At 54.4% G+C, this 10,172-nt stretch overlaps 1 pseudogene; it reads right to left on the bottom strand.

The window, feature by feature from the left end:
• Window positions 1-10,172, bottom strand: part of LOC141272041 (uncharacterized) — a 119,371-nt pseudogene that overhangs the window by 31,391 nt on the left and 77,808 nt on the right.

Genomic DNA, 10,172 nt, shown 5'->3' with positions numbered 1-10,172 from the left:
GTACGAGGTGTACGGAGAGGAGCCGCGCGTGTACGAGGTGTACGGAGCGGAGCCGCGTGTGTACGAGGCGTACGGAGCGGAGCCGCGTGTGTACGAGGTGTACGGAGCGGAGCCGCGTGTGTACGAGGTGTACGGAGCAGAGCAGCGTGTGTACGAGGTGTACGGAGCAGAGCCGTGTGTGTACGAGGTGTGCGGAGCCGCGTGTGTACCTGGTGTACGGAGCAGATCCGCGTGTGTACGAGGTGTGGTGAACGGAGCCACGTGTGTACGGAGCGGAGCGCGTGTGTACGAGATGTACGGAGCGGAGCCGCGTGTGTACGAGATGTATGGAGCCGCGGATGTACGAGGTGTACGGAGCAGAGCCGTGTGTGTACGAGGTGTGCGGAGCCGCGTGTGTACCTGGTGTACGGAGCAGAGCCGCGTGTGTACGAGGTGTGGTGAACGGAGCCGCGTGTGTACGAGATGTACGGAGCGGAGCCACGTGTGTACAAGGTGTACGGAGCGGAGCCGCGTGTGTATGAGGTGTACGGAGCGGAGCCGCGTGTGTACGAGGTGTACGGAGCGGAGCCGTGTGTGTACGAGGTATATGGAGCAGAGCCGCGCATGTACGAGGTGTACGGAGCAGAGCCGCGTGTGTGCAAGGTGTACGGAGCTGAGCCGTGTGTGTCCAAGGGTGCGGAGTGGAGGCGAGTGTACGAGGTGGCGGAGCCGTGTGTACGAGGTGTGCGGAGCTCAGCCGCATGTGTACGAGGTGTACGGAGTGGAGCCGTGTGTGTCCAAGGGTGCGGAGAGGAGCCGTGTGTGTATGACTTGTACGGAGCAGAAACGTGTGTACGAGGTGTGCGGAGCCACATGTGTACGAGGTGTGCAGAGTGGAGCCATGTGTATCCAAGGGTGCGGAGAGGAGCCGTGTGTGTATGACGGGTGTGGAGAGGAGCCTTGTGTGTATGACTTGTACGGAGCAGAAACGTGTGTACGAGGTGTGCGGAGCGGAGCCACATGTGTACGAGGTGTGCAGAGTGGAGCCATGTGTATCCAAGGGTGCGGAGAGGAGCCATGTGTGTATGACGTGTACGGAGCAGAAACGTATGTGTACGAGGTGGGCGGAGCGGAGCCGCGTGTGTACGAGGTGTGCGGAGTGGAGCCGTGTATGACCTGCATGGAATAGAAACGTGTGTGTGCGGAGCAGTGTGTCCGACGCAGAAACGTGTGTACAAGGTGTACGGAGCAGAGCCCCGTGTGTACGATGTGTACGAGGTTTGCAGAGGGGAGCCGCATATGTACGAGGTGTACGAGCGGAGCCGCGTGTACGAGGTATACGGAGAGGAGCCGTGTGTGTACGGAGCGGAGCCGCTTGTGTACGAGGTGTACGGAGCGGAGCCGCGTGTGTATGACGTGTACGGAGCGGAGCCGCGTGTGTATGACGTGTACGGAGCGGAGCCGCGTGTGTATGACGTGTACGAAGCGGAGCAGTGTGTGTACAACGTGTATGGAGCAGAATCGTGTGTGTAGGAAGTGAGCGGAGCAGTGTGTGTATGACGTGTACGGAGCAGAAACGTGTGTGTACGAAGTGTGCGGAGCTGAGTCGCGTGTGTACGAGGTGTACGGAGCGGAGCCGTGTGTGTACGACGTGTACGGAGCAGAAACGTGTGTATACGAGGTGTGCGGAGCGGAGCCGCGTGTGTACGAGGTGTGCGGAGCGGAGCCATGTGTACGAAGTGAGCGGAGCCACGTGTGTACAGGTGTACGGAGCGGAGCCGCGTGTGTACGAGGTGTGCGGAGCAGTGTGTGTACGGAGTGGAGCCGCGTGTGTACGAGGTGTTCAGAGCGGAGCCGCGTGTGTACGAAGTGTGCGGAGCGAAGCAGTGTGTATGCGGAGCGGAGCAGTGTGTGTATGACGTGTACGGAGCAGAAGCGTGTGTGTAGGAAGTGTGCGGAGCGGAGCAGTGTGTGTATGACGTGTATGGAGCAGAAACGTGTGTGTGCGGAGCTGTGTGTGTCCGACGCAGAAACGTGTGTACAAGGTGTACGGAGCGGAGCTGCTTGTGTACGACGTGTACAGAGCAGAAACGTGTGTGTACGAAGTGTGCGGAGCTGAGCCGCATGTGTACGAGGTGTACGGAGCGGAGCCGTGTGTGTCCAAGGGTGCGGAGAGGAGCCGTGTGTGTACGACGTGTACGGAGCAGAAACGTGTGTATACGAGGTGTGCGGAGCAGAGCCGCGTGTGTACAAGGTGTACGGAGCGGAGCCGCGTGTGCATGAGGTGTACGGAGCGGAGCCGCGTGTGTACGAGGTGTACGGAGCGGAGCCGTGTGTGTACGAGGTATATGGAGCAGAGCCGCGCATGTACGAGGTGTACGGAGCAGAGCCGCGTGTGTGCAAGGTGTACGGAGCTGAGCCGTGTGTGTCCAAGGGTGCGGAGTGGAGGCGAGTGTACGAGGTGGCGGAGCCGTGTGTACGAGGTGTGCGGAGCTCAGCCGCATGTGTACGAGGTGTACGGAGTGGAGCCGTGTGTGTCCAAGGGTGCGGAGAGGAGCCGTGTGTGTATGACGGGTGTGGAGAGGAGCCTTGTGTGTATGACTTGTACGGAGCAGAAACGTGTGTACGAGGTGTGCGGAGCGGAGCCACATGTGTACGAGGTGTGCAGAGTGGAGCCATGTGTATCCAAGGGTGCGGAGAGGAGCCGTGTGTGTATGACGGGTGTGGAGAGGAGCCTTGTGTGTATGACTTGTACGGAGCAGAAACGTGTGTACGAGGTGTGCGGAGCGGAGCCACATGTGTACGAGGTGTGCAGAGTGGAGCCATGTGTATCCAAGGGTGCGGAGAGGAGCCATGTGTGTATGACGTGTACGGAGCAGAAACGTATGTGTACGAGGTGGGCGGAGCGGAGCCGCGTGTGTACGAGGTGTGCGGAGTGGAGCCGTGTATGACCTGCATGGAATAGAAACGTGTGTGTGCGGAGCAGTGTGTCCGACGCAGAAACGTGTGTACAAGGTGTACGGAGCAGAGCCCCGTGTGTACGATGTGTACGGAGCAGAAACGTGTGTGTAGGAAGTGTGCGGAGCGGAGCCGTGTGTACGAGGTTTGCAGAGGGGAGCCGCATATGTACGAGGTGTACGAGCGGAGCCGCGTGTGTACGAGGTATACGGAGAGGAGCCGTGTGTGTACGGAGCGGAGCCGCTTGTGTACGAGGTGTACGGAGCGGAGCCGCGTGTGTACGAGGTGTGCGGAGCCGCGCATGTACGAGGTGTACGGAGCGGAGCCGCGCGTGTACGAGGTGTACGGAGCGGAGTCACGCGTGTACGAGGTACGGAGCGGAGCCGCGCGTGTACGAGGTGTACGGAGCGGAGCCGCGCGTGTACGAGGCGTACGGAGCAGAGCCGCACGTGTACGAGGTGTACGGAGCGGAGCCGCGTGTGTACGAGGCGTACGGAGCGCAGCCGCGTGTGTACGAGGTGTACGAAGCGGAGCCGCATGTGTATGAGGTGTACGGAACGGAGCCGCGCATGTACGGAGCCACTTGTGTACGAGGTGTACGGAGCAGAGCCGTGTGTGTCCAGCGGAGCCTTGTGTACGAGGTGTGCGGAGCTCAGCCGCGTGTGTACGAGGTGTACCGAGCGGAGCCGCGTGTGTACGAGGTGTACAGAGCGGAGCGCGTGTGTACGGAGCGGAGCCGCGTGTGTACAAGGTGTGCGGAGCGCGTGTGTACGAGGTGTACGGAGCGGAGCCACGTGTGTACGAGGTGTACGGAGCAGAGCCGTGTGTGTACGAGGTGTGCGGAGCCGCGTGTGTACCTGGTGTACGGAGCAGAGCCGCGTGTGTACGAGGTGTGGTGAACGGAGCCGCGTGTGTACGAGATGTACGGAGCGGAGCCGCGTGTGTACGAGGTGTACGGAGCGGAGCCGCGTGTGTACGAGGTGTATGGAGCGGAGCCGTGTGTGTACGAGGTGTGCGGAGCCGCGTGTGTACCTGGTGTACGGAGCAGATCCGCGTGTGTACGAGGTGTGGTGAACGGAGCCACGTGTGTACGGAGCGGAGCGCGTGTGTACGAGATGTACGGAGCGGAGCCGCGTGTGTACGAGATGTATGGAGCCGCGGATGTACGAGGTGTACGGAGCAGAGCCGTGTGTGTACGAGGTGTGCGGAGCCGCGTGTGTACCTGGTGTACGGAGCAGAGCCGCGTGTGTACGAGGTGTGGTGAACGGAGCCGCGTGTGTACGGAGCGGAGCGCGTGTGTACGAGATGTACGGAGCGGAGCCGCGTGTGTACAAGGTGTACGGAGCGGAGCCGCGCGTGCATGAGGTGTACGGAGCGGAGCCGCGTGTGTACGAGGTGTACGGAGCGGAGCCGTGTGTGTACGAGGTATATGGAGCAGAGCCGCGCATGTACGAGGTGTACGGAGCAGAGCCGCGTGTGTGCAAGGTGTACGGAGCTGAGCCGTGTGTATCCAAGGGTGCGGAGTGGAGGCGAGTGTACGAGGTGGCGGAGCCGTGTGTACGAGGTGTGCGGAGCTCAGCCGCATGTGTACGAGGTGTACGGAGTGGAGCCGTGTGTGTCCAAGGGTGCGGAGAGGAGCCGTGTGTGTATGACGGGTGTGGAGAGGAGCCTTGTGTGTATGACTTGTACGGAGCAGAAACGTGTGTACGAGGTGTGCGGAGCGGAGCCACATGTGTACGAGGTGTGCAGAGTGGAGCCATGTGTATCCAAGGGTGCGGAGAGGAGCCGTGTGTGTATGACGGGTGTGGAGAGGAGCCTTGTGTGTATGACTTGTACGGAGCAGAAACGTGTGTACGAGGTGTGCGGAGCGGAGCCACATGTGTACGAGGTGTGCAGAGTGGAGCCATGTGTATCCAAGGGTGCGGAGAGGAGCCATGTGTGTATGACGTGTACGGAGCAGAAACGTATGTGTACGAGGTGGGCGGAGCGGAGCCGCGTGTGTACGAGGTGTGCGGAGTGGAGCCGTGTATGACCTGCATGGAATAGAAACGTGTGTGTGCGGAGCAGTGTGTCCGACGCAGAAACGTGTGTACAAGGTGTACGGAGCAGAGCCCCGTGTGTACGATGTGTACGGAGCAGAAACGTGTGTGTAGGAAGTGTGCGGAGCGGAGCCGTGTGTACGAGGTTTGCAGAGGGGAGCCGCATATGTACGAGGTGTACGAGCGGAGCCGCGTGTGTACGAGGTATATGGAGAGGAGCCGTGTGTGTACGGAGCGGAGCCGCTTGTGTACGAGGTGTACGGAGCGGAGCCGCATGTGTATGACGTGTACGGAGCGGAGCCGCGTGTGTATGACGTGTACGGAGCGGAGCCGCGTGTGTATGACGTGTACGAAGCGGAGCAGTGTGTGTACAACGTGTATGGAGCAGAATCGTGTGTGTAGGAAGTGAGCGGAGCAGTGTGTGTATGACGTGTACGGAGCAGAAACGTGTGTGTACGAAGTGTGCGGAGCTGAGTCGCGTGTGTACGAGGTGTACGGAGCGGAGCCGTGTGTGTACGACGTGTACGGAGCAGAAACGTGTGTATACGAGGTGTGCGGAGCGGAGCCGCGTGTGTACGAGGTGTGCGGAGCGGAGCCATGTGTACGAAGTGAGCGGAGCCACGTGTGTACAGGTGTACGGAGCGGAGCCGCGTGTGTACGAGGTGTGCGGAGCAGTGTGTGTACGGAGTGGAGCCGCGTGTGTACGAGGTGTTCAGAGCGGAGCCGCGTGTGTACGAAGTGTGCGGAGCGGAGCAGTGTGTATGCGGAGCGGAGCAGTGTGTGTATGACGTGTACGGAGCAGAAGCGTGTGTGTAGGAAGTGTGCGGAGCGGAGCAGTGTGTGTATGACGTGTATGGAGCAGAAACGTGTGTGTGCGGAGCTGTGTGTGTCTGACGCAGAAACGTGTGTACAAGGTGTACGGAGCGGAGCTGCTTGTGTACGACGTGTACAGAGCAGAAACGTGTGTGTACGAAGTGTGCGGAGCTGAGCCGCATGTGTACGAGGTGTACGGAGCGGAGCCGTGTGTGTCCAAGGGTGCGGAGAGGAGCCGTGTGTGTACGACGTGTACGGAGCAGAAACGTGTGTATACGAGGTGTGCGGAGCAGAGCCGCGTGTGTACGAGGTGTGCGGAGCCGCGTGTGTACGAGGTGTGCGGAGCGGAGCCATGTGTACGAAGTGTGCGGAGCGGAGCCACGTGTATACAGGTGTACGGAGCGGAGCCGCGTGTGTACGAGGTGTGCCGAGCAGAAACGTGTGTGTACGAGGTGTGCGGAGCAGTGTGTGTACGGAGTGGAGCCAGTGGATGTTGTATACCTTGACTTCTCCAAAGCGTTTGATACCGTGCCACACAAAAGGTTGGTTTATAAAATGAGAATGCTTGGTCTGGGGGATAATGTGTGCAAGTGGGTAAATAGCTGGCTGAGTGATAGAAAGCAGAGGGTGGTTATCAATGGAGTAAGCTCAGGGTGTGTCAGGGTTACTAGCGGGGTGCCTCAAGGGTCTGTCTTGGGCCCTATATTATTTAATATATTTATTAATGATCTAGTGGAAGGGTTGCATAGTAAAATAGCAATATTTGCAGATGATACTAAACTTTGTAAAGTAGTTAATACAGATGAGGATAGGGCACAGCTACAGGAGGATTTAGATAAATTGGGCAGTTGGGCCCAAAAATGGCAAATGGGGTTCAATGCCGATAAATGTAAGGTCATGCACATGGGAAAGAAAAACAGCAGTCACCCATACATATTAAATGGGAAACCGTTGGGGAAATCTGACATGGAGAAGGACCTGGGCGTCTTGGTTAATAGCAAATTAAATTGGAGTGCCCAGTGTCAGGCAGCAGCTGCGAAGGCAAATAGAGTCATGGCATGCATCAGAAGAGGAATAGGGGCATATGATGAGAACATTGTTCTTCCTCTGTATAAAGCGCTGGTAAGGCCGCACTTAGAATATTGTGCACAGTTCTGGGCTCCGGTGCTCAGGAAAGACATATTAGAGCTAGAGAGGGTACAAAGGAGGGCGACTAAGGTAATAAAGGGAATGGAGGGACTAGAATACCCAGAGAGGTTGTCAAAATTAGGCCTATTTACGTTGGAAAAGAGAAGGCTTAGGGGAGACCTCATAAACATGTATAAATACATCAGGGGGTAGTACAGAGATCTCTCCCATGACCTGTTTATACCAAGGATGGTGACAAAGACGAGGGGGCACACTATGCGTCTGGAGGAAAGGAGGTTCCTGCACCAGCATAGAAGGGGATTCTTTACGGTCAGAGCCGTGAGACTCTGGAACTCTCTGGGAGAGGAAGTGGTGATGTCCAACTCACTTAATGAGTTCAAGAGAGGCCTGGATGCCTTTCTTGAGAACAATAAAATTACATCTTATGCTTAGTTAATTAATCCAGGGATTTAATCTGACTGCCAGATTGGTGTCGGGAAGTGAATTTTTCCTCAATGATGTAAATTGGCCTATACCGCATGGTTTTTTGTTGCCTTCCCCTGGATCAACGCTGCGGAATAGCTGCAGCGCACAAGAAATAGGCTGAACTGGATGGACACTTGTCTTTTTTCGGCCTTATAAACTATGTAACTATGGAGCCGCATGTGTACGAGGTGTTCAGAGCGGAGCCGCGTGTGTACGAAGTGTGCGGAGCAGTGTGTATGCGGAGCAGTGTGTGTATGACGTGTACGGAGCACAAACGTGTGTGTGCGGAGCTGTGTGTGTCCGACGCAGAAACGTGTGTACAAGGTGTACGGAGCAGAGCCGCGTGTGTACGACGTGTGCGGAGCAGAAACGTGTGTGTAGGAAGTGTGCGGAGCCGTATATACGAGGTGTGCGGTGCGGAGCAATGTGTGTCCGACGCAGAAACATGTATGTACAAGGTGTAAGGAGCTGAGCCGTGTGTGTACGGGGATGTGAGATTTGTTTGTCCCTTTATCCGCCACTCTTTAACTCTCTCCTTCTTCTCTTCCTCTCCCTGTTTTATGTTTTTATTATATACAGTGATTTATTTGTTACCTATATTTTCTATTCTGAAGGGATGCATAGCAATTTATTTGATGCTTCTAGTTTAATATACTATATTATATTAGTATGGAATACATCTATTATAAAAAAACTGCTCTAAAAAATTAAAGTGTACACTTAAACAACAGAATATAACTCCAAGTAAATCAAACTTCTGTGAAATCAAACTGTCCACTTAGGAAGCAACACTGATTGACAATCAATTTCACATGCTGTTGTGTAAATGGAATAGACAATAGATGGAAATTATTGGCAATTATCAAGACAACTTCAATAAAGGAGTGGTTCTGAAGCTGGATACCACCTGGAGACGTTGAGGGGGCTGTAGGAGGACAACAACCCAGCAGCAGGACCACTACCTCCGCCTTTGTGGAAGGAGGAACAGGAGGAGCACTGCCAGAGCCCTGCAAAATGACCTCCAGCAGGCCACAAATGTGCATGTGTCTGCACAAACGGTTAGAAACCGACTCCATGAGGATGGTATGAGGGCCCGATGTCCACAGATGGGGGTTGTGCTCACAGCCCAACACCGTGCAGGACGCTTGGCATTTGCCACAGAACACCAGGATTGGCAAAGTCACCACTGGCGTCCTGTTCTCTTCACAGATGAAAGCAGGGTCACACTGAGCACATGTGACAGACGTGACAGAGTCTGGAGACGCCGTAGAGAGTGATCTGCTGCCTGCAACATCCTTCAGCATGACCGGTTTGGCAGTGGGTCAGTAATGGTGTGGGGTGGCATTTCTTTGGAGGGCCGCACAGCCCTCCATGTGCTCGCCAGAGGTAGCCTGACTGCCATTAGGTACCGAGATGAGATCCTCAGACCCCTTGTGAGACCATATGCTGGTGCGGTTGGCCCTGGGTTCCCCCTAATGCAAGACAATGCCAGACCTCATGTGGCTCGAGTGTGTCAGCAGTTCCTGCAAGATGAAGGCATTGAAGCTATGGACTGGCCCGCCCGTTCCCCAGACCTGAATCCGATTGAGCACATCTGGGACATCATGTCTCGCTCCATCCACCAATGTCACGTTGCACCACAGACTGTCCAGGAGTTGGCGGATGCTTTAGTCCAGGTCTGGGAGGAGATCCCACAGGAGACCTCATCAGGAGCATGCCCAGGCGTTGTAGGGAGGTCATACAGGCACGTGGAGACCGCACACAATACTGAGCCTCATTTTGACTTGTTTTAAGGACATTACATCAAAGTTGGATCAGCCTGTAGTGTGTTTTTCCACTTTAATTTTGGGGGTGACTCCAAATCCAGGCCTCCATTGGTTAATAAATTTGATTTCCATTGATGATTTTTGTGTGATTTTTTTGTCAGCACATTCAACTTTGTACAGAACAAAGTATTCAATGAAAATATTTCATTCATTCAGATCTAGATGTGTTATTTGAGTGTTCCCTTTATTTTTTTGAGCAGTGTATATGTCATTTATTTTCCACCAAAATTTTAAAAAAAATTCTTTCCAAATCAGACAATGTAATTTTCAGGATTTGTTTTCTCATTTTGTCTCTCATACTTGAGGTCTACCTATGATGTCAATTACAGGCCTCTCATCTTATTAAGTGGGAGAACTTGCACAATTGGTGGCTGACTAAATACTTTTTTACTTTTTTTCCCCACTGTATGTATGTGTGTGTATATATATATATATATATATATATATATATATATATATATATATATACAAAATCTTTGACACTTTATGTACTATTTTTAGAGATTTTCACTGTGTGATGGCTTAAGGCATACATTTCAAACTCTGGACCGTGGGCCAAATCTGGCCCACACGGTGATATTTTATTTGGCCCGCGACACCAGAATCACCACCCCTATGTGGAGCCATTATTCTGTGTGGAGGACTTTGTGAGGCCATTATACTGTATATAAGGCAATGTGGGGCCAATAATACTATAAGGAGTACTATGTGGGGCCATTATACTGTATGGAAAGCTATGTGGGGCAGCCATCATACTGTTTGGAGGACTATGTGGGGTCCATTATTCTGTATGGAGGTTAGCCTTTGACTTTGTCCAAGTTCTCAATTTTGACTGTCTGCATGTTTGAGTTTGGCTTTCCTGGTTTAAGAGGAGGATCAGGGCTTGGAGGTGCTTCTGATTGGCTATTCTGTAATCTATACTATTTAAACCTGGAATATTACT

The sequence above is a fragment of the Phyllobates terribilis genome, unplaced genomic scaffold (assembly GCF_046119375.1).
Source record: "Phyllobates terribilis strain yellow unplaced genomic scaffold, ASM4611937v1 Scaffold_5__5_contigs__length_657084704, whole genome shotgun sequence".
Taxonomy (NCBI): domain Eukaryota; kingdom Metazoa; phylum Chordata; class Amphibia; order Anura; family Dendrobatidae; genus Phyllobates; species Phyllobates terribilis.
The sequence above is the reverse complement of the archived record's forward strand: the minus strand, read 5'-3'. Positions and strand labels throughout refer to the sequence as shown.